Here is a 26,824-nt window from a genome sequence, read left to right as displayed (position 1 = left end):
AAACACCAGTCTCGCGCGTCCGTGAAGGATTCGCTCGCGGCAACAGCAGCAGCATAAGCGGCGGCGTCAGGACGGAATTAAATTGAACACGTTGACCCTTCTCCTCCGCTGGACTCTCCTCACCCCTTCCCACCAGCCTCCTATCCACATCCATATCCGCTTCTATCTCCATCGTTTCTCCAGCAGTTCACCGCGCCACTTAACCAGTTGCGCGCCCAGCGCGCGGACAACACAAAGGGAGCGAGCCGCCTTTTATGCAGGCTTGGTAATACAGAGTGCGTATACACTCGCGGGCGCTTTTAGCGGGAACGCGAAGCGATGAAAGGGTGATTGCTTTCGACTGTGTACCTCTTCAGCGTTGTAGTATGTGCGCGCTCTCACGAACGTACGCGACTCCTTGGCGTAGACATAAACGCAGTACATACTGCTGGCCCCTTTCCCTCTACCGCGGCGCGCTATCGTCGGCCAGTGCAGTCATTTTCCCATTAGACGCCGTTCGGGGGCGCTCGCGGGATGCAGCGGGTCGTTTGTCAAGAGGGCAAACACTTGGCATTCAGTCGCTCCTCCGCCGCCGCTGGCAGCGGAGTACGCACAGACTAATTCTTGACTGAAGAAGCTGTTGCGCACGGACGTTACAACTTGCACGTACATTTATGGTGAACCCATTAGGCTGAAGAAGAGGGAACGGGTTTTTGTGCTGCCTATCCTAACCTTAGAGAAAGGCGGTTCTTCTCTGTAGTGTGTATGAGAGGGCGACAATCGTTCTCTTTGAATGCAAACAAGCATCGCAGAGAAAGAACTTTGTTCCCTTTCGGTGGGCTGCCTATCTCTCTCATTCCCTTCCCAAAAAATTGATTGAAGTAGGCACGTCGCCTTCTCTGCATCAGCGGTATGGGAGAACAGAACAAGTTAACGAGTTAACAAACTGAGTGGAACTAAGTGACCGACCGACGCAAGCGTTGTTATGTTGAATGCAGTTGCTATGCATTCTGCGGCTTTTGTGCGTTACGCATGCGGTGAACTGGAGTTATACTTGACAGTAATGACCAATCTTAATGTAGCACCCCTACTGAAACGTTGTTTGTTGAAAACAGATGCGCTATCCTTTAACTCTGAATGGAACAGCTGTGAACCCTGCAGGCTGTCGCGAATTGTTCTTTTTCTCATCTTTCGGTTACAGGAGACGCTTTACCTTAATTGGCTCCTCAATTCCACCCAATTATGTCGCCGGTGAGCCCTTCCGACAAACACGAAAACAGTTCCGAAATTTATCCCTCTCGAAATCTCCGCCGCCGGCATTCCATACCTTCGGCTGTGTTCTCTGTTGTTTATGCAGTGAGATCAAGCGGGAAGGCCCTAAGAGTGTATGGTATAGACTATGGGGGGTTTAGCGTCTCGAAGCCGCTCGCGGAGTAAAGAGAATGCAATGACGAGCTGAGATTAATTGCAACCGTCGGGGATTCTACACAGATATCGCACAGTACAAGGGCATTTTTACATTTCGTCTCCACCGAAATGCGGCCGCCCGACCTCGTTCTCAGCAATAGAACGCCTTAGCTACAGCATCACCACGGATCGTACTATCCATAAAACACCGCGTGTTTAGGCTACAGCTGGACAGAGACACGACACCACGCATCTATGTATGTCCACTGAATCGGTCCCGTCTAAGGTTGCGTCTAAACACGCAACCTTTGAACGACGCGTGTTTAGACTACATGTCGATACACCATGCTAGTATGGACGTCTTTATGTGCACTCGACAAGCATTCTGTAGTCATTTATGTTTTCAAATTACCTCTACACAAATGGTCGTTTCCAACACCATGCGCGCTTGGACCAACTCACGATCAGATTGCCAAGCCTACTGAATTCGAGGCCGGGTGCAGCTCACGTCACAAAATGGAAGAAAAAAAGTCGCCGGTTTTCGAGGTTCATTCTACGATATGTCACTCGAGTACATAACATACCTCTCAGACAGTTATCTGACACGCCATTGCTGAACGAACCCAAAGATCACGCAAAGTGAAGTATAGCAACAGCCAAAACTAAAACAAAAGGGAGAGGAACGCTTTCAAGCACGAATAGTGTGGGACTTGGAATCTGATACAGCTTGACGCATTCGTGTACCGTGCTTCCTCGTAAAACAATGCGAATCCTGCAATGCGCGTTGCTATCGGATCACAGCGATCGATTTGCGTGGCGCATATGCACTGACGAGCGCCTTCCGAGATTCTCGGAAAATGTCGCTCTTCATCAGAAAATCTCGGGGCCCTGCGCGTGATAGTCGAGGTATAAGCGGAGAGATATACCGCTTCCCTAACAAGAAGCGGTACCTTGCCTTCCAATAACGAGAAGCGATACGCTCGGTAAGCCGAACGCGAATCTCGAGAAAGCCGAGCTGACTGACTGACATTGGCCGCTTGCGAGAAAAATCCAGCGCCAACACGTGCATCGCGCCTTGCCTGGCGGACATTTAAAACCAGTGCTGAAGTAATCGACGATATACGTCCCTGCGTCAAGCTTCCCGAGAAAAAACCAGTTCTCGCTCATGCGTGTGCTGCCTCGCTTGCACGATCGCCGTTGCAGCTGAAATACAGCCTGCCGGATAACGTTCAAGATCCGAGCCTGCCTGCTCGTCCATATACATTTCTCGTTTTTGATTTCGTCCTGTCTTCTCGCCTTGTCCGGTACTCGTTGTAGAGACACTCCGTAGTAGAAACGTCTATACAGTCTTATCTTCTTGCTTTCTCTTCACCTTCTATGTGTGCGTGCGCTCTTGACACCCCCGCAGAGGCGAAATAGAAGAAGCCTCGCTTGGCAAGTCGGCGACAGGAGCTCGCTCCTGTGTCATAGCGGCGATCATGTGTTTTTCTCCGACTCTCGAGGTCGCATCCTCATAGCAGGATGATGAAATAAAGAAAGAAAAAAGTTTGAGAGGCGCTGACACGAAGCGAGTGTCACCCCGCTTGACGCTTCTACAGGAGGCAGATTCGCTGAGAGACGGGCAAGCCGACGGCGGCGCTATATGGGCGCCAATAAGCATCGGCGTGAGTCTGAGTGCGCGCGCGTCTCCGCGTAAAATCTCCTCACTTAGAATCAAGGCCTTTCCTTTGCCAAGAAGAAGACAGTCGGGTGCATCAGACTCACCGTTCGTTCTCCACGCTGTATGGGCACAACATGGGCGCCGTAACAGGAAATCAAATCCGACTTCTTTCGCGCTTAGTGTAATCTCCGCCTGTGTGCGCAATCGATCATTTTACGATGCGTGCGTACTTGAGCGCGCTTCTCTAGATAGAATGTGTGAGTGTTAACCTTTTGAGCATCTGGCACGGTTTTAAACAGCAAGTTCGAGCCAAGAAGTTAAAATACCAGTGTGGAAATCGACGGTGAACAAGTGCTTAGTCAAAACACTTAGAGGGTCAAGTTGGTGCATAGCTTCCAGACTTCAAGCGTAGCAAAGACAGCACACAGAAAGGAGAACGACGGGATAGAACGACGGGACTGGAGCACATGTTGCTGTCGTTGTTGCTCTTGAAGTCTGGAAAGAAGTGTTTAGGTTGCAACGAATTTGAAAATTTGTCCCCGTTTCTTTCCCTGTCTTCATTAATTAGCACTAGTTCTGTTCATTTATGTCGCAACAACAAAGTTAGATATCTGCGCCTGAAGCCTGTAGATTTCAGTACATTTATTTTTCCCTCGGTGATTTCGCAAAAAATAAAAGAGGGGAGGGGTGGGGAGGAGAGGTGAATCTAGGCATGCGATTAACAAACAGCACCAGAAAAACGCAATTCAAGCAGAAGCGTAGCACACAGCAACACTTTCCCAAGAACTTCAGTATCTAGAGAAGCGCTATTTGTGACGTCAGTAGGATTCTCCAGCCTTTTGGAGGCTTTTGGAGCGAATTTAAACCACCGCCTTACTTTACCTCGCCTCTGTGACATTGTAACTCACGTAGGGGTTGTTTTTAGCACAACCAAGGCAATGCAATGTGCCTGAACGCCAAGTACGAAGAGTTAGATAAGCATCTCACGAGATTACTCCGGTTAACCATCCGCTCAGCAGGTAGGCATCCGGAAAGCCTCGCGCGCTCAAGGCGCTTCTAAAATTCACCGCCGGACAATTAAGAACGACTGGTTTGCTTTACTGTCTCGTCCAGGGGGTAGCAGCTCCGCAACATCTGCGCTGACCGCAGGCGTCAGCGGTGGCCGCTTTTGTCAAAGCAGTGGGTTCCCCTTGACGCCGTAATCCTCGGCAATTACGTCAGCTTCCGCGAAAGAATAAGCAACGCGCGACAACTTAATTGCGGTAAAAGGTTACTTCCCCCATCCGTCTCGCTCACACCAGCTTTTGTGTAAGCGTGCGTGTACGTGAGTGTGTGTTTTGTTCTGTGCCTACAGCGGTCGGCATGGTCAGAAGCGCACAAAACGTGCCTAAACGGAAGAGCCCCTACGAATAGCCGTCGCTGGTTATGACGAAATCTGGACAACACCAAACGTCCTGAGGACGTCCCTAAATGATCAGAGCGTCCTCATCCTGAACAGGACATTATGAGTACCTTTTGAGTGTATCATGGCGAAGTGTCCTCATGAGGATGTCCTCACTTTGCACTTGCTGGACGGCTCGAGGATGAAAATACCTCAAATGTCCTATAATCGTCCTATCGCAGGATAGTACTGTGGAACCGAACTGAGCTCAAGCCAGCTTTATCTCTCGCACTCGGCTCTCATTAATTAAAAAGTGCAGGTTTATTAAACCATATGTGCGCACAATAGCGATCTAATGAAGGAAACCGCTATAACCTAAAATATTATATGCCTTGAGGGGATATCTTAAGATATTTTGCTTTTACATCTGTTCTTATGCATTGCTTGCTTTTGATGGAGTTGGACTGTTTAGATTTTTGGGCCACTCATCTTTTCCATTCAGGCAGCAGAATACAACTCCAGAGAGCTACGCTCTGCGGCCATGGTAAACTCGTTCTTTTTGTTTATTCTGGTTACTTTCGCTTACAGTAGCTTCGAAAAAAACTATCCGATGAAAAAGGTATTGATACAAGTCCCGAAGTAGTACCGAAAACGTCCCCAAACATGGTCCACAAGACATCCTGAGTATGCGCAACGGATGGACAAATGGAACCCAGTTGGACAGTTTCCGGACTAGTTAGAAACAACCTGAGAATGTTTGAACAACCTAACGCCACATCCTGAGGTCATACTCAGGACGGTTTTGCGTTGTGTAGGAAGTTTCGAAAATCCTTCGGCCCCGTCATCGCTTGTATCTTTTTCTTGGTCGCCGAGAAACCCAGCTGAAACTCAAGGAACTCCAGCAGGAAACGGCATCGAGCTACCCGGATTCAGGAATATGTCGTCGTCCGGTGTGGCCGACTGCATTGAGACTTTACCGGCTGTAACGAGCCTCTCCTATGTTCTCGTGCGGCTGGAACGTGCAGTCGCCGGTACCCTTTCGCCCTCACAGGAGCGCCATTTACTCTGTAATAGCGTCGTTTGCAGGTGGGTGGGCACTGCCACGAATACCCGGCACTCTGGTCGCGGACGGACGCACACCAGCAATCTCGGACCGAAACTGTAATCACTCCTCCCCTTCCCCTCTCCATTCGTGCACGGAGCCCTCCGGAGATGGCAGCCAGTCCTGTATGTTTATGGGATGCATTGCAACCGCTGCGACGCGTGCCTGTATAGCGTGTGCTTCAGTACCACAGCATCTTTCCAGGGGAAGAAAAGAAAGCGACATAAAGATACGGGGAGAGAATAAATCGTGAGCCGTGGAAAAGAGACGCTGTGATGCAAGACAGGACACTGGGACCGCACTGTGAAGAGTGTTACGATTTTTCCTAGAACGTGCACGTCAGCCACTTGTGTGTATACGTCGGGGGTCTTCACGTCATTTGCGAAAGCAGCTGGCGAGGACGTGTAAGCGCAGGTTTTTAACCTGAACGCGCCACGAAACGTGATGCATGAACACACAGGGCTGTTGCCGTAACGCGTACGATCGTGCGTGTGTGCAGAGATGACGATCCCTGGTGAGCAAAGTCACATACATTTGATGATGGTCTTCGCCTCACTCTTACGCAGTGCCCATGTTTTTCTTCGCCACAGAAATGTAAAGATCTCCTCTATTGGCCGCGCACTGTGGAACTCGCAACGAGTCTGTGTAACAGGTATACAGTCTGAGGGCAGCGGTCTATCAGTGTTATTCGAAAGCGCTTCACGACTGTGGACTTGACCGTCTCCTTCCAATAGCTGCACTGCACTTAATCATATTTAGCTTGGACCAGTCACGCTTAGAGGCTCGAAAAATAGACTGTCGCTATACGGTTCACACTAACGTCGAAGGATCATTCGAATGTTCCGAATAAGCAAAATGCACTCTTTAATGTTACACCACGGGTGGAGGCAGTGCGCAGGATTCTCTACACCCAAAGAGAAAACAAAGTGATGCAATAAAAAAATGAAAGGAAAAAGAAAGCAAGGGATCCCCGAGTTGGAGCAACGCCTCCATTTCCTCCGGCACCGTACAGTGTAGAAACAAAGGTGTGGTTTGTCGAGCAAACAGTACGGAGGCTGCGTTGCACTCTCAGGTGGTTGCTCCCGGGTCCGGAAGCACTCATCATCAGAGTCGATACCGCTGGCTGACAGAGGCTGTGAGAAAAAGGAGGCTTGGGATCGCTTTTTACACCTGCCAAAAGGAACCGTCTCTTCCGCTCTCTCTTTCTCTCCTCACGCCTCTTTCCTACTAGTTTTATTTGCTTCTTTCTCTCCCGAGTCAGCCTACACTGGTCGTCCTGTTCTCGTGTTTGCACTGGGTCGTCCGCTGAGTAGCCCACTCAGCAGGATTCGTTCCTTGCTTCGATAACTTCTCTCCACCCCGTTCACCTTCCGCAGAGAAGAGGGCATTGTACGCTGCGCATTCGGTATCAGGGGGTCACGGTGACCCGACCACTGTTGCCGGTCGGCTGGAATCCTTGGTTTATTGCGTGTATACGGTGCGTTTGGCCGAGCTAAAAAAGCCCCGCAGAGAATAGAAACTGCAGACGGTGTAGCCCTGATCCGCAGATGTATGTTTGCAGGCAAATATCACAATTTATCACCACTTTTGACCCAGTGGCGGGGTCGGAAACTAATGTGCCGGGATAAAAAAAAAGGGGGGACAAAAAAAAATTCCTGTTAAGTTACCGAGAAGTAAACCCAGTATCATCGACACTAGCGATTGCTGGCTTACTTGCACACTTGCAGCTCTGTTCATGTGGATTTTCCGCGGCCTGTTAAGTAGGAGTAATTCAGAATTTTAATTGAAGGCCTTTTCTGTAACTTATGCAGTTTATAATAACTGTACTGGTGGAATTCTTTTTCCGCTACGAAAAATGAGGAAATATATATTTAAATATCATTGTGCGCGGCTTATACAGAGCACTGCTAGCATGATTCTATCCTGCCCTCTCGAGATGGGAATGTGATCACGTGATCACGAGATGAAGTGATCACATGTCAGGGACAGGCACTTAGCCATTGTCTTCGTACCGGAGATTTCTGATGGTTCCGGGGTCCGTCTAAGTTTTCACGTTAAACTTTGGGAAATGACTCAGGCCGTATTAAATAGAAGCAGTGACCAGCTGTTTTCATCGCTTAAACCGCAGAGAAAACAAAAGTAAATGTGCTTCGTTTACCACCTACGAAGGACTGGAAGGACGCACACATACAACGCGCACCGGTTATGTAAAACGCGAGTGTGATTCACCTTCTGAAAATGAGCGTGACGTTATAAAATGCTTAAGAATACGGCTCTAGCCAAACAGAGACACAATAGCCCACAAAAAGGCCGAGCATGCGCAGCTCGAGGTACGGGCGGTTTACACTCAAGGACGGCAAGGCCGAGCGAAAACGTGCTCTAGGTGCAGCGAAAAACATTTATTTCTGTTACTTAAGGAAAACCTTCGGGCACCGTGATGACGGATTACATCCCTCGCACCTCGGCGTTTATATACGGCGCCCGAAGAACGCGGCAAGGGCAGAAACAACGGAACAAATTGGCGCCCATTCATTCTTTGCTGCTTGGCACAAGATCTTCCTTTCGCCGCCGAATCGAGCGGCGCAATTGTGCGGCCGGGCACGAACGTGGTTGCCCGCGGAATACTCGTACATACGTGCCCCTTCTCGTCCGATATTCCGCCTTCCTTTGCATCGTCCGAGCATTTATTAGGGCCCCGTCGTTTACCTCTTTCCGACTTTCCTTCTTTTACCTGCCTCACGCGGGGCCAGCCGAGAATCGTGCCAAAGGTCCGGGCATACACGCAACGAGGGCTGGGCGTTGCCTACTTTGACGTCACTTTGAGGCACTTGTCACGTCGCGCACGTGTGTGAGCACTCGCACATGTAGGGTGTGAATGTTTGGTTTATTTTTATAGCGTTTAACGTCCCAAAGCGACTAAGGCTATGAAAGACGAGGTAATGGAGGTCTCGGGATAATTTCGACCACCTGGGGTTCCTCAACGTGCACTGACATCGCTCAGCACACGGGCCTCTAGAATTTCGTCTTCATCGAAGTGCGACCGCCACGGCCGGAATAGAACCCGCATCTTTCGGGTTAGCAGCCGAGAACCATAACCACTGAGCCACCGTGGCGGCTTGCAGGGTGTGAAAGAGCAAGCGGAAAATGGCCAATGGCATTTAGCGTGACACTAACGTCACAGGCGGCTGTAATAGCAGAGTAGCCAGCATTTCTTTTTTTGTTTTGTTCTTGCTTTTCGAGGGACCTGCAGTGCATAGAGCCAGGATGATGATGATGGTCTGATGGCGATGATGATGATAAAGAGGTCACATTTGATGGAGCTCAGGAGGATGAGCAACTACAGTACTCGTATATAGTATAAACAGCACTTGAGAACGAGGCGACGCTCAGTCTGCGCATGCCTGGTCTCACTCGTTATGCTGCTGCTTTTTACTACTCGTTCTGACGTCACAGGCACTTCTTATCGGGCATTGTTTCGTTTTAAAATGTGAGTTTGCGCCACGTATTTCTCTCCTCAGGGTCTGGCGAGTGTTTACGCAATTCCCGGAAAGACGCAGCGGTGTCGGTCCGTGCGTGGCGCAGCTTATCCAGTCACAACCAGGCAGCAGCAGCAGCAGCTGACTGAGAGAGCATGTGCGTTGCTCCCTCTCTCTGGCGCGGGCGCTCGTCTCCGCGTGTGCGGAGCTCTTGCATGTGAGACCGCGTGTCCCTGGGCATTCTGGGACGGGGCCAAAGGATGAGCCTCGCGTTTAAGGGGGCTGTCGTCTCCCTCGCTCGATCCGGAGCCAGAGCGTGTAACAGAGGCAGGAAGCCACGACGTCGTGTGCTTGCAACCACGAGGTAGATAAGGAAGAAGTGACGCTACACGTATACGTGCGCACCGCATCCCAGCGTGCCTGAACGAGCGAGCGAACAGAAGCGTGGGGTAGTTGGTGCTGCGTTCCGTTTTATTACCTTTCATTTCGTTTTATTAACAATGAGCGGCGCGCGAACCGGTCGGGATAAACATTACTTATCGCTTCACCCGTGGCAGCGTTACGTCGGTTCTTTATTTACCCTCAAAAAGCAAGTCCTTCGTCCAACCATCACCCAGCTTCTTTTCTACCTGCAGTACTTCACTGCCAGCTAGCCTATGGCGCGGTGAGAGTATTGGCTTGGCGTAATAGTTATGTGCGTTGAGAGTTGTTGGCAACTTGCGGGAACAATGAGATATACACAAGATGGCAGGGGTTATACGAGTTGGCTTGCATTGTTGCTTGCAGTTAATCTTCGCACAGTGTTGAAGTAATTATTGCCTTTACAGATGTGTTAGGAGCTCCACACATGCTTCCTGTAAGCGCCGTCTGAATGTCCATCCTTGTATGGGCCAGAAATTTGCGTATTAATTTAGCTTTGCTTCTTGGAGTTACTTACGGTGGTGACGCTTCGATGTGGCACACTACACTGACAGACGTTCTGTACAAAGGAAAAACTGTTTGACAACCATCGTATACATGTCCCTAGCATGATGGTTGCCTTTGTGACGCGATAGTTGGTGTTCGAAGCTACAGCGTCCTTTAAAATTACACGATTGTCTCTCTCTCTCTCTCACTCTTTTTCGGAGTTTTACCGCAATGGTGGCCCAGTGGCTTGAACATTCCTCTCGTATGCAGAAGGTTCGTGGTTCGAACCTCAGTGCCACTGTGTAGCCACCGATTTTACTCCCTGTATAAGTTCTCCCCTGGCCTTGTGCTCGAGTTCTCCGAGGTCTTTGACCCCACCTCATGCGGACCATACATGCTAGCCATGGAACTTTTTCACCGAGGCCCTCTTGCGCCAATGAAATGAAATCATCATCATTACCACTTTCTTTCCGGAGAGTCTCCTCACTAGATGCCACGCTATCAGAAACAAGAACGAACAACACAAGCGCAGTCTCCTCCGTGAATGTCCGGTAAAGGGATGATGGATGCCCCGTTCAGGGTGCTTCGCCTCAAATCACTTCCATCTCACTGCGCGACGGTGCGTGTAGGCACGCCGAGAGACGTCATCATTCTGTTCTGCGCGGGGCTCGGGTTGTGCTCGCAGTTTTGGGCGTGCAACGCCGATCGTGCCCAACGGATTCGAGACACAGCGGGAGGTACGCACGCGCCGATCGACTACGGAGATGCGCCACGCGCTTCCCGCTGCGACGGACGTATACGTTGCAGCGCGCACGATCTCGAATACACACACACGTAGGGACACGGGGGCTTTGCTTGAGCAGGTTGTTTTGTGAAGAGTGAAAGTGTACAGTGCCTTGTTCTTCCATGTTTTTCGTGACTGCGTCGCTGTTGCGCGCCTCGTGCATGCTGGGGTATTGAAACGCGCTGCTGCTGAACGCTGTTACAGACCGGGATTTGTTGGAAGCTGTGTCTACAAGACTAACACCAACTGATGTCAAGAATGCGTGAGAAATTTGCCTGGTTCCAGAGCGACTCATATAAGTGTATTATAAAAACAACAGCTCAAGTGCAGCAAGAGATTCATAAGCAGTAGTGAATGAGTGAGTGAACGGGTAAGTGAATGGGTGAGCGAGTGAGATAGAATGAATGAATGAATGAATGAATGAATGAATGAATGAATGAATGAATGAATGAATGAATGAATGAGTGAGTGAGTGAATGAATGAATGGGTGAGTGAGTGAATGAATGAATGAATGAATAAGTGAGTGAGTGAGTGAGAATTAATGAATGAATTAATAGGTTAGTGAGTGAATGAGAATGAATTAATGAATGAAAGAAAGAGAGAAAGAAAGAAACAAAGAAGGAAAGAAAGGAAGAAAGGAAGAAAGAAGGAGAGAAAGAAAGAAAGAAAGAAAGAAAGAAAGAAAGAAAGAAAGAAAGAAAGAAAGGAAGGAAGAAAGAAAGGGTGAGTGAGTGAGTGAGTGAGTGAGTGAGTGAGTGAGTGAGTGAGTGAGTGAGTGAGTGAGTGAGTGAGTGAGTGAGTGAGTGAGTGAGTGAGTGAGTGAGTGAGTGAGTGAGTGAGTCAGTGAGTCAGTCATTCAGTAAGAAGGAGCCTTAGATGAAGAAATAAGATGAAATCCGAGATCCAGGGACTAAAGGACACGCCTGTAGAAACAGCTAAGGGGGTCCAGATATTGCATCTCGAGCTTGGTTAATTTTTACGTGGTAACCGAATGACGCCAGGGAACTCGGAAGCCTACCGGCAAGGTCACCTACAAGTTGCCAAATTTTACAACCATGGTGCAAGTGAAGGAAACCATTTTTTTTTTTGCGCACGCACAGAGTAGAAGCACAAAGTGATGAAATGCATGGCAAGATATGCCTTGCGTTCCGCAGAAAGCATGAAGAACTTCGTGCGGGACTTCACAGGGAGCCCCAGCTAACTCGCTGGCCGTTTGGAAACCACTCACTTTCGCAAGCGACGAAGCAACACCGCCCGCGGCAAAATATGCCAACTCCAGCTGCCCGCCTCGCAAGGCGCCGTTCCACTTCCTATAAAGCAGCCGAATACTTGCACGTCTCGTCTCACGGGAGCTCAGCCAATTAACTCCGAATAAAGGGATGCCCCAGGTCGTCTCATTCTCACGTATTCAAGAGCGATGACGCATCCACCTTGCGCCACTATACGGCTTTTGTACCTGTGTGCATCTTTTGTTTCCTAGCCGAATCGGTCCCAGAGGACGACTTGCGTAGTATCAGGAAGCCGCGGCGAGAAATTAAAACAAAATACAATAAATAACGACCGCCAGACAAGTATAGCAGCCTGTACGAACTGGAGGAAAATGCGCAAGCGCATTCATTCCCTCAGGCGGGAATGAGTGTTCGCGGAACTTACTAGTGAAAGGAGAAGACGCGTGTCTGCTGCATGCGAGAGTGAGACTAGAGAGACGAAATGCCTAATTAAAGCGAAGAAAAAAAAAGGCGGCTCGGGTGGTCAGACGGGTAGGTGCCGGCCGCCAAAGCAAGGCCAGTGATTCAGAGACAGTAAGTGGGTAAATTGAACGCCGTAGCATCCCATACTCTGTACGCCGCGAAGAAGCTTTTCTTGAGCTAGCCTCTCCGCTCGGTACCTATGGACTTTCCTGGAGTTTTCCGAAAGTTTGCTTTGGATTTCCGTAGTGTTCGCTGAAAAATGACCCAGCCTACGCGCTGATGATTCGAAGGAAACATGGGAGTTGTATTCAAAGGCGTTGAAAGTCATCGCCAGCAATTCGAAGTTTCACATTTCTATCCTTTCGTGCAACGAGCCATTCTCATTGCCTCTTGCAACAAGGACGAGTACGTACTGGTTCTTAGTGTACCTTTCAATATATACGCAGTTTCGTTGGGGGGTAATGGTTGTAATCGGAAACTCACTCACCGGTGAGGAATTCCAGGTGCGTCTGCCGGTTAACTTTATACACCAGAAGTAAGCTTTTCATGAAGAAAAATTCCCGCCATGTGCTTGGATTTATAATACCCGATGGAAATGATGAGCTCTAAGTACCTTTCACAAAGGAGCAGCTCATTTGTGTATCGATGTCGAAAACCTAACGACACGCGTTCGTATGTGCTAGCCAAATCGTTCCGGAAGGTTTATGGTGCTCTCGACGTATAGAATACATTAGGTTGTCTAGTAGTTTAAGAAACACAGTACTCTTCCTCTCCCGGCTCGGTAGCTTGTGGTACCTAACACACTGCTGCAAATACCTTAGCATCGGCGATCAAATTTTGCTTAGCTAAAAAAAAACGGAAGGAGGGGAAATTTCAGCTTCCATATTCCTCGCCGTCCAGTGAGACCAAGAACTGACAGCACAGTTTATTATTCCCGCCCACAGGGACACATAGATCACGTGTCGACAGATACACTGCAGACTGAGGCTAGTAAAGGGATACAAGAGCCTATCGTTGCGCGACTTCTGTATCGTGTGAATCACATGACTACAGATGGCACATTCTCCAGAGGGTCGTTTCACGGCTTATATGTCCTGGCCAACTCTCTTCTGTCAGTACGTTCAAAACAATTTCTTTAGACAGTCCAATACTGGCTATAAGTGGTCTATCGGGCGCGTATTGAAATTTATGTGAGGGAGGAAGAACGACGAGGTGTCAGGTTAAGGCAGAAACCCTCCTGCATATCTGTTGCTGGAAAAAGTGACGTCACGGTTTTCGCCAAGGCAAATAAACAGGGAATGTGACACCTTTACACCCTTGCGCGCAAGCCGACAGAGAATTCCTGGCCGTATACGGCAAGCATATACTGCGTGTGCCTTCAGGCACGATGCGTCACGAGGGGCGTCGTGAGCCACGGGCCTGTCTTCGGGCGCCTTGCACGTCCGGCACGCGTGCCTGCCTACGTCACGAGTGACGCTGTCCGTCTGGGCAGCGGTCATTGGTGGCCGCGCGCGCGCGCGCTGGAAGGCCGAAGAAATGGAAAACGCGACGCCGGCCCCAAGGACGCGTCCTTGGAGTGACTATCCCCGCCGCGAGAGTGCACGCTCGTGCCTCCGCTTCCGATCCGCGCCGCCTCGCGCCCGAAGAAGACGGTTCCGCCGGAAGGCCCAACAGGAGGAGTTAACCGCTCGCGTGCCTGAACTCAGCGTGGATTCCTTTGAAGTGTTTGCCCGAGACCATTTGGCGCGAAAAAAGCTTCGCAGACTTGCTGTGAACTTGAGCATCCGAATGCCCGAGTCAAAAGTCATGTTTCCGGAACTCCAGAGACTGGTTGTTACTAACAAGAAGAAGAAAAAGAACACTTAAGAATTGCAGATTTCCTTACTCCGAAAACTTGACAGGCTGCAATTTGGAACCTATACTATTCATCCAAAGACTTGCTTTCTGCATTTTCTTCGATGGAATTACAGGACGTATTGCTCATTTCTTGCTTGTTTTCTCCTTTTTCATCACAGATACGCATACCGCATTTAAACGTTCAGCGCTCGGGGTTACAAACTTTGTAAAGTTGTCACATTATATATCTCATAGGGATCCATGAGTTCTCCACAAGGCCACACGTTTTTTTTTTTTTAAACTTGAATGGGCCTGAGCGGGGAGGTCGGTTCCTGACCGCGGTGCCGGCTTCCCTTGTTCGTGCAGGGGAAGAAATCCCTAAAAAACATCTCAATGCTGCCTGTTCGACCACGCGTAGCCAAAAACACGTGTAGCTGAATGTACCGTCTTTGTAAGAAGTATACAGCCCAAGGGGTCTACTTCTGAGTCTTGCAGCGCGACTCCTCTTGCGTATCAAAGGACCCCAATCTCACGAAAGCGGGAGGAACTTAGGTCTTCAACCCTCCTTAGCTTAGGGCTCTGGCTCTCAAATGTGTTAAAGAGCCCCGATACACGACTTCGAAGTAAACCCCTGGGACTGTACACTTTTGACAAAGACTGTACATCCCCTGTCAAAATTTTAGTGCCCAGAGGTTTGTTTGTTTGTTTCTGGGGGTTTAACGTCCCAAAGCGACTCAGGCTACGAGGGACGCCGTAGTGAAGAGCTCCGGAAATTTCAACCGCCCAGAGTTCTTTAACGTGCACTGACGCGCAGTACACGGGCCTATGGAATTTCGCCTCCATCGAAATTCGACCACCGTGGCCGGGATCGAACCCGCATCTTTTGGGTCAGCAACCGAGCGCCATAGCCAATGAGCCACCGCGGCGAGTCCGATTGATGCAAGATGCAACCATTATTGTGCCAGGCCGCTCAAATGTACGTACGTACACCTCCAATGCGCAGTTCGAAAGCTGTTAAACCGTATATGGAGGTAAGGCCTACTATTATACCAGAACCATTCACATGTGCTTAGGCGCGTCTGACGTTGTTGTTCCAAAGTAGCCAACGCTGCTATATAGTTCGGGCGGAAAACTCTTGGTGGCGTTAGTTAGGTTTAAATAGAACTAAAAAAAGAAAAAAAGAAGTCTTCGGGGAATGCTATATGGCGTGGCCAGTCTATTTGCGACGCTGAACTCAGGTTCGAGGGAAAACGCGACAGATGAAACGTTTGCTCTGCCCATTGTCACGCGCCGTCGCCTTCGGGCAGGGCTTTCCCGCAGTCTCCCCTTCGCTTTAAACGGAGGCAAGGAGACGGCGCAGCGTAGTCGGAGACGGATGACACCATCGCCTGCGCGCGGCCGTTTTCTCCCCTCCCCGCCTTCACCCGACGGCAAAACAAAGGGCCGGGGTGAAGGCGACGCGTGCTCGACCTCCAAGGACGCCGGCGATGCGCCGCAATTACGCTTATCCCGACGCCGGACTCGCCGGCGGCGGGCAGGGCTGCTACATCCCCCTCCCCTGTTGGCTTCCTGTATCCAAGTGCAAGCGCCGGCAGAACGCTGCTCCCGAACGCGGGCATGCAGCGAAGTGCAGAAACACAGTGCTCGTCCATCTGATTCGTTATGACTCATGAAAAAATCAGAGGAACAATAACTGTCTCCCTCTCCATCCTCTTCATCAGCCTGACTACGCCAACTGCACGGCAAAGCCCTCTCCCATGTCACTCCAATTAACCCTATTCTTTGACAGCCGCGCCCCCGTATCCTTGCAAACTTCTTAACCTCATCTGCCCACCTAAGTTTCCGCCGCCCTCTGCTACGCTTGCCTTCTCTTGGTATCCACTCCGTTACCCTTAAGGACCAGCGGTTATATTGCCTTCGCATTACATGTACTCCAAGCCCATTTCTTCCACTTGATTTCAACTAGGATGTCATTAACCCCAGTTTGTTCACTCACCCACTCCGTCCGCTTCCGATCTCTTAACGTTACACCTATCATTTTCCTTTCCATAACTCGCTGCGTTGTCCTTTACATAAGCTGAACCCTCTTTGTTAGCCTCCACGTTTCTGCCCCATATGTGATTACCGGTAAGATACAGCTGTTGTTGTAAATGAGTCATATGCCCTGCGCAAGCCCATTTATAGGAGGTTGTATCCAACTACTACACCAGGGTGGCTAAATCCTCTTCTGAGGGAGCGCGTTGTCGATTCTGGTCACCGAGATCAGACAGTAACACAGGCCTGGTTATGCAATTCCATCGACACGCGGATTTTTTTTTTCTTTTCTTTCTTTACCCGGTGGAGAATTGCGTGGCGCCGGCACTCTTACCGAACACCTAAACCGCAGTGTGAGGGAAGCGATGAAAGAGGGAGTGAAAGGAGGAAGGGAGAAAGAGGCACCGTTGTAGTAGGCTGCGGATTAATTCGACCATTTTAGCTTCTTTGCCATCCAATGACATCTCACAGGACACTGTATAGTCTTACGTTTAGCTTCCGTCGAAACGCGGCCGCCACGGCCGGGGTTTGACACCAAGTCATCAAGCTCAGCAGCCGAACGCGCCAACCACTGAGCCATCTCGACAGGTGCCAATCGCCAGGAGAGAGACGGCCCAATGTGTTGTTTAATACGTATTCCTCATATATCGAATATTGCGTCTGCAGCCCTTTGCCAAAAATAATCTTACGGGAACCATTCAGGTTGACTTTCCGCTCTGCTTCTCACCACCATGAGCCTACTACGCCTGCCAGAAAGATCGTCCACGCCTCCTTATACACGGTTGAACGTCTTTCGTTTTGTTTTAGCGGACGATCTGATATGGGAAGAAGCATTGCGATCCAACTATAATGGCACGCCTTCTCTGACTGATGCATACGGACCTTAAACGATGACCGCCGCTCGCTCGTATAAATAATCGCTTCTCACGAGCGACGTCGTTAACGACTCAATCGAATCGCCGCGAGCACATGATGGAGGCGATCATTTTGATACTAGTTAATAAATCGCTGCCAAGCCGGAACGATCGGTACACCGCAGGTTGTACAAGCGGCGTCAACGGAGGCACGTGGAATCGCCAGATTCTATCTGACCACGCCGTGCCGCGCCCGGAGCACGCTTTAGCGGCTACAGCCTCAGAATCCGTGGGGGCAAACCTGTTTGCGCGCTCGCTGCTGCTGCGGCTGTTTATTATATGCCGCGCACTCACTATGGGGCTGGAGGACGGCCAAAGGAAGAGGACACTTAATGCGGCGACGATAGGACGGGGAAACGCGTTCGCTCTGGCCATGTCGCTTGTCTTCGTCGGCAACGTCGTGGCAATTACGTAATTGTCGGAGAACCCACCTGGAGCGAGCTCGTTGCTTTATTCTCCGAGTGTGTATTTATCTCTTTGATTCGAACTTCTTTTTTTTTTTTCCCCTGGCATCTCGCCGTTTTCACAGACGTTCTTTTTCATCATGAAAGCTAGCACAATCATCACCTCTCCCTTGCCCGCTATGCTATGTATTCCGGATCGCGACGAGGGAGAGATAGTATACGCTCGGCGCCTTCGAGTCGGGCGTGTTGGCTGTTTCGTCAGCTGACAGAGACCCGCGTGCCGAAGACGGAAGGCGCGTCGGGGAGCTGACAAGCTGCCTGTACGTACTACTCGCATACGTATAAACACACGCTCGGTGTAAGGACGGCCCCTCCCGGAGCAGTTTTATCTTTTTTGTTTTTCGCAACTCCTGGAAATTTCTGGCACCAATTTGGTTTCTTCTCTCCGTTTTTTTTATCTTTATTCTTTTCGTCCTCGTCAGAGGCGAAGGCGAAAACGAGCGTCGCCTTTTTTTTTATGAGGCGCCGTTTCTTCCTCATACCTTTCGGGTTCCCCTCGGTCGTAAGCGAGCGAGCGACTATACTCGTGAGAAGGGAGGTCGCGACATCCGCGACGCCAGCGTGCCGAAAGTCGCAAAACACAATTTATGTGACAAAGCAAAAGAAGGCTAAAGTGAAAGTACCGTTTTTTTTTTTTCTTGAAAGCCTTCTGCGTGCGTTACTCTTGGCTCTCTCGCCGTTCCTAAAGCGCACAAGTTAACACCCCTTGGTTTGATTTAACTTGTCCGATTTCTTGTCCGTGGTGCTCCTCAAGGGGCTGGAAAGAGCGCAGTTGTGTCCACTGAACAAGCGCTCAACACTGTTTGATGTACTGTTCTAAGGGAAGATTTCTGAGCTGGATAGACAACACAGGCTAAATGAGCGCTTCAGCTGTGTCTGCCTTTTACCTGCGCTGTTTAAAAGGCGGAATACAACTCTGCTCTGAATTTCGTTCTGTCAGCTATAATTTTACACGTGGATCACCAGACGTTTTCATGCGGGATTCGGTTTGGTTTATGGAGTTTAACGTCCCAAAGCGACTCAGACTATCAGGGACTCCGTAGTGGAGGGCTCCAGATAATTTCGATTATCTGGGGTCCTTTAGCGTGCACTGATATCACCCAGTACACGGGCCTCTAGCATTTCGCTTCCATCGAAACGTGGCCGTCGCGGCCGGGTAGCACCCGCGTCTTTCCGGTCAGCAGCCGAGCACCACAACCACTGAGCCACCGCGGCGGCGTACTCATGCAGTAAAAAAAAAAAAAAAGAGTACTTTCAGTTTAGGGTGAAACCCGTCGTTTCTCAAACGCTGTTGACTATGCATGTACCTCGATGCATGTACCGCGTTGGATGAATTCTGGCCGTCACGGGCCGGGAAACAATAATACGGCACCGATAGGACGTGTCGAACTTTGACAAATAACAGCACGAGATACCAAACCAAGCGTTTCGGTAAGAAAGCGGTTTTTCCAGGCCCACGAAAGACTTATACGTCTTCTGTGTCCACTCCCTTCCTTTCCAACTCCTCGGAGAGGTCATGCACACCGGCGGGCGCATGATGCGTCCAGTCTCCTCTTGCACGCCTCTCGGAGGAGGACGGTCACTATACACGGCAACGCCTCGGTCGTCGTCTTCTCTTGCCGCCTCCTAGGAGAGGGACGGGGCGAGACTGCACAAACGGCCATCAGTGGAGCATGCGAGTCGCTCGTCAGGAAACAATTTCCGAAGTCCCTCAAGCAGAGAAAGAAAGCCGGACGCGCTCGAGAAAGTGAGAGTGCCGTCTCGCTGCTGTTTCTGATGCTGTTGCTGCGGCTACGGAGACGGACACACGAGCATCTCTGTGTTGGAGCTCGCCCCGCATGCAGGAAGCCCAGAAAGCGAGCGCTCTCGGGGAACGCTCTCCTTTTTTTTTAGCTGTGTTTCTTTTGTTTGCGGCAGTGACGACAACTTTCTTCGTCTGTCTGGAGCTGGCCACGCATTGCATAACGAACACGAAGTGAACCGATTGAAAGAATACTCTTAAACAGCAGAAAGGAGAACCGTGATTAGGACGGTTTTCTGCACGTCGCTATGGTTAGCTCGAAGCAGTAATTCTGATGCATACACGCAAAATACGCTATAACTGCGTCGCACATTCAATGCCTTATTGTGCAAAGAGAAGTTAGGAGAAGGCCCGTTAAGGCTCTTTAACGAGATTACAAGGTAATCCGGAAAGTTTCTTTCCTAGTGAATCATGTTCGGTTATATCACCAGTCTAGCACTTTCAAAGTAAGCACTTCCAAAACACAAAAACCTTGTCTCGCCAACGTTTAATTTCTGAAGAACATCTAGAACTGCCTAACGCCAAATATGGTACTGACCTCAGCGAGACCATGTCGCTACTGCCTCTGTGTACGCGCTTATTCGAACAACTGACTCCATCATTTTGGAAGCACCACACTGCTCAAGAACAAAGAAGACACACGGACTGGACTATCGCCATCCTGTCCATAGTTCAACTCCTGCCTGAACCTGTCCTTCGCTCCGGTTGGCGCAGTGCTTCGCAAACCACGTAGACGCACCACCTTCTAGCCTCGCATCAAGTCCTTCTAAGAAGAGACTCGCTTTACACGCGTGAGTGTCCAGCCGCGACGCACCCCGTGCACTGACCGGCGGCCGGCTCTTGATTCGCATGGCCGAACAAAGACTCTCTTTCGGCCCAGGCTCGTCTCGAAACAAAGGCCCCCGGGATGAGCGCCCGCGTGCGTGCTCGGCGAGCGGACAACGACGCCCAGACAGGAGCACCGCGAGTGGAGAAGAAGAAGCGAGAGATCGCTGACCCTATCCCCTGCGCCGCTGGCCGGACGGGGGGCGGCGCGCGCGTTCACTTTCGGCCGTGCAGTCATTCGCGCTCGATTCTTTCCGGACGCCGCGATTCCTTTTCTCTCTGCTCGCTCTCGGACCTCGGCGACTGTCCCACGCTGTGGCAATGCGTCGCGGTGTTCCCCCAGCTTACTCTGGCTTGATAGCCGTCTCCTCTTCGCTTTCACTATCCCCATTGCCGAGAAACATCGCTCGCAGTGATGCCATGGGATACTACGAAGTAGGCGTTGGGGAGACTGACTGCGTCATTGTCACCGTCGCTATTGCGGATCGTCGTCGAAACCGCATTAAAAATTCAAAGCAAACAAGCAAGCGCTCTAAATGTGCAAGAGCTATTACGCGAGGTACAACAACGAACAAAAGCAAGATCTCGTTCTGGGATCAATTTGCTAGGAAATAAAAAGAAAATATCCCTTTCACTAAATACCTGCCAGTCTGGTTCTCACCTCCATCGACTTAGCACTGGCTTCGCCATAATTTCTGCGCCTAATTACTTTTGCTTGTATGCATTTTAAGCACCTTTCTCTTTTTTTTCTTTGCTGCGGCGCTTGAAAGAGCGATCTCGTGTGCCTTTGACACACTGTGGCGAATTTTTCAAGGTCAGGGTACCTTCCAGTGCAACAGCCCTGCTCTTAATGAGGTTAGTACCCCAGCGGGCTGGTTAACCACGTTCGCGGGCCCCACTGCACCAAACTGTCCCGCGTAATGAAGGAAACTAAATTTGCCAGGCCAGCCATGCTTACACGTGTAAATTATTGCTCTTACACATGTTACATGCAGTGAGACAACCTCAGCATTCAATCTAACCGCGGCGGGTTATACATCACGTCCTCTCTTAAAGCAAGTGCGATGGAGGTCAACAAACCTGCAAGCTTCAGAGCTAACTCTGGCAATACAGAAAAAAAAAAAACAACTTCGGCTCGCGCCCCGTCTGATAGTTTTGTATAACAAAGCTAGTAGCCGTACCAGGAGAGCCTTTCCTGTTCATTAGCCCGCCTTCAATTAACTCTAACCGCCAGCCGCGCCGCCGGTTGGGTAATCATTCGAAGAGGATGGGAAAGACGACGACCACTAGTACACAAAGCAGAATAAGAAGAGGAAAAAAAAACACGAAGCAGGTTATAGTACCAGAGCAGTGCACTTTCGCTTTCTCGCCGTGCAAAGAGAGACGCTCGCCATCACACACAACGTATACGCATACCGGCAGTGGTGGTCAACAATGCGGTAAAACAGAGCATCCGAAACCAGCGCGGCAGACGCGCCAGCGCCCGAGCAGCGCCGTCATTTATCAGGCGCCGTCGCGTGGAGGCTTATATAAGCTCGAGCGCTGTGAGAGAGCCGGTGTTCTCTTTATTTTTTTTTCGCGCTCAGGCGCGCTCGTTCGTCGCTGCATCGTACCCCCTCCCGTTCTGCTTCTTCGCCAGTTCCCGAACAATTTTCCTATCGCGCAGTTCCCCTTTCACGTGATGTATAGCCCGTGTAATCGCCCGGCATTTAAGGGAGTCACGCCAACTCTCTCAGGGTTAGAGCGAGAACGTTGCACAGCAGCCCACGGAGTAACAGAGGGGGAGGGTAATGGGAGAGAACTTTCGCTAGTGCAGTATAAAGTGGAGACCAAACTATCGCCGTTTTCGTCCTCCTCTCCCACGCTCTAGGAAGGCTTACTCGCAAACGACACCAGACCACGAAAAGAGTGTAGGTCCTGCGAACCGCGCCGTCGCGTCGGACAGTTGAAAACGCCCGTGCATGCATGGTATAGACCGTTTACAGCGCGCAGTTCTTCCGCTTGAGACCAGATGGCGCCACACGTGCGCTCCGAACACGGCACCATTACTTGCCTCGTAAGTCGCCGGCGTGTACGCCTCGACGCAGCAGTGGAAATTTCGCGGGTGGTTGCCGAATGTGTTCTTTCTACGATGTGAAAAGGCAGAGGAAACACATGCTCTGTTGTGGATTGCAAGAATTGCGACAGAGAGTTAAAGGTTCAGGATGCGATCGTTTCCGAGCTTCACGAAACCGAACTGCACAAGGAGGTAATGCCAATGTTCGCGCCCGTTCGCCACGCACCCTTTCCGAACTGGCGAATGCAACAAACACATTCGCCAGCGCTAGATAGCTAATAAAGAAAGGTTTCGATCTTGGAAAATCTGCGAGGGTAAGTGCACAACACAGCCGCATGAAGAAGCTGTTCCGCCACCGAAACCATGACGGCGTGCTTTCAGTTATTGTGCACTGTGCTCAGACCGCATTGATCGTAAGTTGTGGTCTGTGACCATAAGTAAAACGAGCGCCGGAGGCCGAATTAGAAACGAAAAAAAAATAAGACTACTTACGCTCCTTCGTACGCCTGCTGTTTGTTATGCACTGCACAGCCGTGCGAGCCGACAACGCTTACCGTCAGTCCGTGTATTACACGCAGTCTTGGTGCTACTGTTCAATTTCGCTCCAAGTAGCGCGGTTTTCGTGGACCGTGTTCGGATTACAGCATTTGGTTTACGGCTGCTGTGCCGGACGGTTGTCACTTGCTCGCGGTCCATGCGAGACAGTCACTAAAAGTGACTCCGTACGCTCAGAGTGAAGCTGATTAATTACAACCAACGAGACCACGAGCATTTCCATGTCCGCATATCGAGCGTCGAGCGTACCAAAATTTCTTATATGAGGCTGACGTTACTGTGAAATTCGTCCAGCATGAACGCGTGGCCATGCGCGCGTTATAACAATTACATCGCGGAATCCTTCGAAACGATTGCACGCCAGCTTGTGAAGGCTGCTTGATGCATGGTACTGCTACCATGATAGCCAACCTTTGTGTGTCTATTTATTTTTGTCACTTTTCTATGTTTAATCAACCAGTAGGAAATATTTCAGGTTTCCTAAGCACCGTTAACAGGGTGTAAACAAATGCATACGATGTGCATGTGAGCGTTTCAGCCAGCGTCTGCATGCATGTACAGAATAGGACAACAACTTGTAAGGCCGCAAGAACATTAAACATTGCCGTTTTATATATTAACAATAAAAAAACATTAAGCAGAGTCTTCAGCGCATGCAAAGACACGCATTCAGGCGATCCGTCCGTTGCCTCGAACAGGCGGAGAGCTCAGCGGCTCTCCGCGACATGAAGTCCGATCGCGTTTTCACGCGTGAAGTGATCAAATTAGGGTTCTCACATGTCCTTCCAAGCTTTGGCCAAACCATAGTTTCGTCTTCCCCCTCCTTTACAACCGTATCAGCCGGAACACTGCCTGTCGGAACCGAACCGTCAGACGCAGCAGCCTTCGCGACGAGGCGCGCGCCGGGCGGTCAGGAGGCGAGTAATGGCGGCGTGATCACGTGATCAAAGATGGCAGCCCCCATGATACGCCGCTGTAAAGCGTCTATATACGGGCGGACTGCAGGACCCAGCGGCCGCCGCGTGCTTTCACGAAGTGGCCGCGGCACGAAGTGGTTTCACGAGCTCCACGGGACGGCAGTTATAAACGCACCCGAGGCGGCATCGATGGCGGCGAGCTTCGTCCGATTGCGTTTCGTTAGAGAGAAATTTCTCGTCTCGCGGACCGACTCTGTTCCGCATACCGGTTTCGGGAGGAAGATGCATATAGAGAGAGAGAGAAAGGGGGGGGGGGGGGGGATGAGGATACCTTCAACACTGAGTGAACGGAGAGGACGTCTTTGACTCGTCCGTTCGGTGAGAAAGAATGGCCCGCCGACGAGACGGGATATTAACGATCCTGATCACTAGAAACGCGCGGAGAGCTGGTGCGGCGGCGAGGATATTAACGACCTCGATCACCAGGACGCGCCGGTGAAGCTCAAGTAGAAAACAAAAAGTGAGGCACAGCGACAGAACGGAAATGCGAAGAGTGGTGAGAGGGTGGACGGAGAGAGGTGCAGTGAGAGCCACTTTAATGAATCGTCCGGCTCGAGCTCGCATTTAATTCCGAGCCGGACAAGGGAAAGAGAGAGAGAGAGAGGGGGGCCACGAAGCTTCAGCAGGGGGGAGAAATGGCCGAGCGCGGCAAAGTGTGCTCACTGCCGGACGCCGTGTCGGTGCACTCGGCCAGCGTGTAATGCCTAAAGAGAGGGGGGCCACCGAGACGACCCTCCCGGCACCGGAACAGTGGGGCCGTCTTCTCTCCGGAACGGGGCGGTACCCGCGGGCGTCGGCGGCGTTCTTATACGGTGAACACGCAGGCTAGAGAAGAAAGCGGAGCGCAGAGTGCGTGTGTGTGTCTCGGGAGCAGAGGAAGAGAGCAACACATAGTACAGCACGGTGTGTTGCGCGGGTGAGCCGATGTCGGCGTCGGCGGGTGCGCCTTACCTTCCGAGGCCAGCTGGTCTGGTTCAGCGACCGATGCTTTATAGCCCCTCTGGAGCTCTCCCTCTCTCGCTCTGTTCGGGAGTTACTCTGCGAGCAAGTGTGTGTCTGTGTGTTGCTGGCAGGGACAAAGGAGATCGAGTCGCACAGGGCACACTGACCCTTCCTTCGCAAGCACGCGCTTCAGTGTAGTGTGATGGCTGAGCAGGTGTTGTATTGTAGTAATATGCCTGTCGTGACAAGCTCGTGTGACGCACTTGTGTTTGTGGTGCTTAATGTCCTCTCCTTGTGACACGTTTCCTCTCGCTTTATATCGACGGGATTGCATACGCTTTCGTTGGAAGAAAGGTCTAAGACAATTGCTTCCCTGCTGCTCCAGACGTTGATTGGCGAAGTGGTCTCTAGGAAGAGTGGTATTAATTTTGTGGGGGTGGTTACGGTGCTGCACCTCGTGCATGTACTTACGTGGGCGCTCTGCTGTGCTTGAAGCGTTTGACTTTCGGGAAGTACTTAAGTGCATATAGCTTTCTGTGTACTTTGCTTGGCCGCAGTCAGACTCAGTGCAGTAACAACCGGCTCTTCGGCTTTCCGCTCTGAGTGGGATAAGTTGTTTCCGTAATCTACTTGCAACGCGTGTGTAAGTAGATGTGGCAGTAAGAAGAAACACTGAGAGATATATCATTGTCAGCTTAATGCCGAAAGGCAAGGCACTGCTTCAAAAGAGAACGTCGACACTACAAAGGCTGTTGTTGTTGTAAGTGGTCATGTATTAATATAATAAAATAACAAAGGAAGGAAAAGACGTTGCTAGTCGCACATCTGACATCGAAACCTGAAGCACCTGTGCTGCGGCTAGCGAGAATGAAAGGACAGAGAGCGGACAGGGAAAGGGAAATAAAGGGGGAGCCATAGTAAGAAAGGATAGAGGTAGGACGGCAATAAACACTACATACGAATACAGGATATGGGAATACTACAAAGGCTGTGAAATCCGATTCTATCTTACATACATCACACGCATGCCGAAGCAGCTGCGGTTTTCTCGGCTTGAAAGCTTGAAATAAGCCGAGTGTTGCCTGGTCGTCGGTGAAAACCGAAAACTTTGGTTCGCTCGAATGGGCAAATCAAACGGAACATTAGTCGTTATAGTTGCCTCCTCGCAATATCTCAAGAAGCGTTTTTCAACTAAAAGGCTTCATGCGGCATAGACCGAGAGAAAGAGAGTGAGGAGGCACGCACTCTCCCCTCTCGAGACACTCGAGTGACTGCCTCGGACGAGTAAGCATCAGGCGAAGCGTTTGAAGGTGAACAGCGTCACGTCCCGTGCACACCTTGCGGCATACTCAGCACACACGAAGCGTCGTCGACGTCGTCTTCGCCGTCGCGTGCGCGCGCCAGAGACATCCTCGATGTATAATTCACGCTGCACTAACCCGGACAGCAAGCACTTCGTATCGCGCGCTGTTTTGCTCGCCCCTCTACGTCGGCAGCGACACGGGGAGGGCCCCTCTGTTATTTATCGCGAGAGGAAGCTTGGCATTCGTGAGTGTCGTTGAGGAGGGCCGCTGCTGTGAGAGCCACTGCTGATGCGCGAATGGTCGCAGCATAGCAATTACAAATCGCACTTACAGCCATGCATAGGATGCTGTGTGCAGAGCTACGTTCTCCTGCGCACGCCATTCGCATGGCAGTTCCACCATTGACTTGCTAAGTGTTGTTGATTTTCCTTTCTAAGAGGGCTGATGTAAACGCATTTACGAAGATAATGCTGCTAGTCTTGATAGCCTCGCTTTGCGTCGCGTTTTTTTTCTCTCTCTCTTTGTTTACGAGACGAAACTTATTTCTCGGTGACTTGACAAATCAGACAGGCCTGCCACTGCCTCTCCGTAAAACTGCAGGTTTCTTCACTTGCGTGCATTTCATGTTTGTTTGGTTCATTTATGCTTTCCCTCAAGGTCAGGGGGTGGGGACATGATGAAAAAAAGAAAAAAATAACAAGTAAGCAAACCCGCATACGAATGCTAGTG

At 50.6% G+C, this 26,824-nt stretch overlaps 1 protein-coding gene across 4 annotated transcripts in view; it reads left to right on the top strand.

Moving 5' to 3' along the window:
- Nucleotides 1-26,824, top strand: part of tnc (tenectin) — a 130,418-nt gene that overhangs the window by 33,815 nt on the left and 69,779 nt on the right. The window lies entirely within an intron of this gene.

Source organism: Amblyomma mixtum, chromosome 2, assembly GCF_055824585.1.
Source record: "Amblyomma mixtum isolate Tamu chromosome 2, ASM5582458v1, whole genome shotgun sequence".
In the NCBI taxonomy this organism is placed as follows: Eukaryota; Metazoa; Arthropoda; class Arachnida; order Ixodida; family Ixodidae; genus Amblyomma; species Amblyomma mixtum.
Note: the sequence above shows the minus strand (reverse complement) of the source record. Positions and strands in the feature narration are given on the sequence as shown.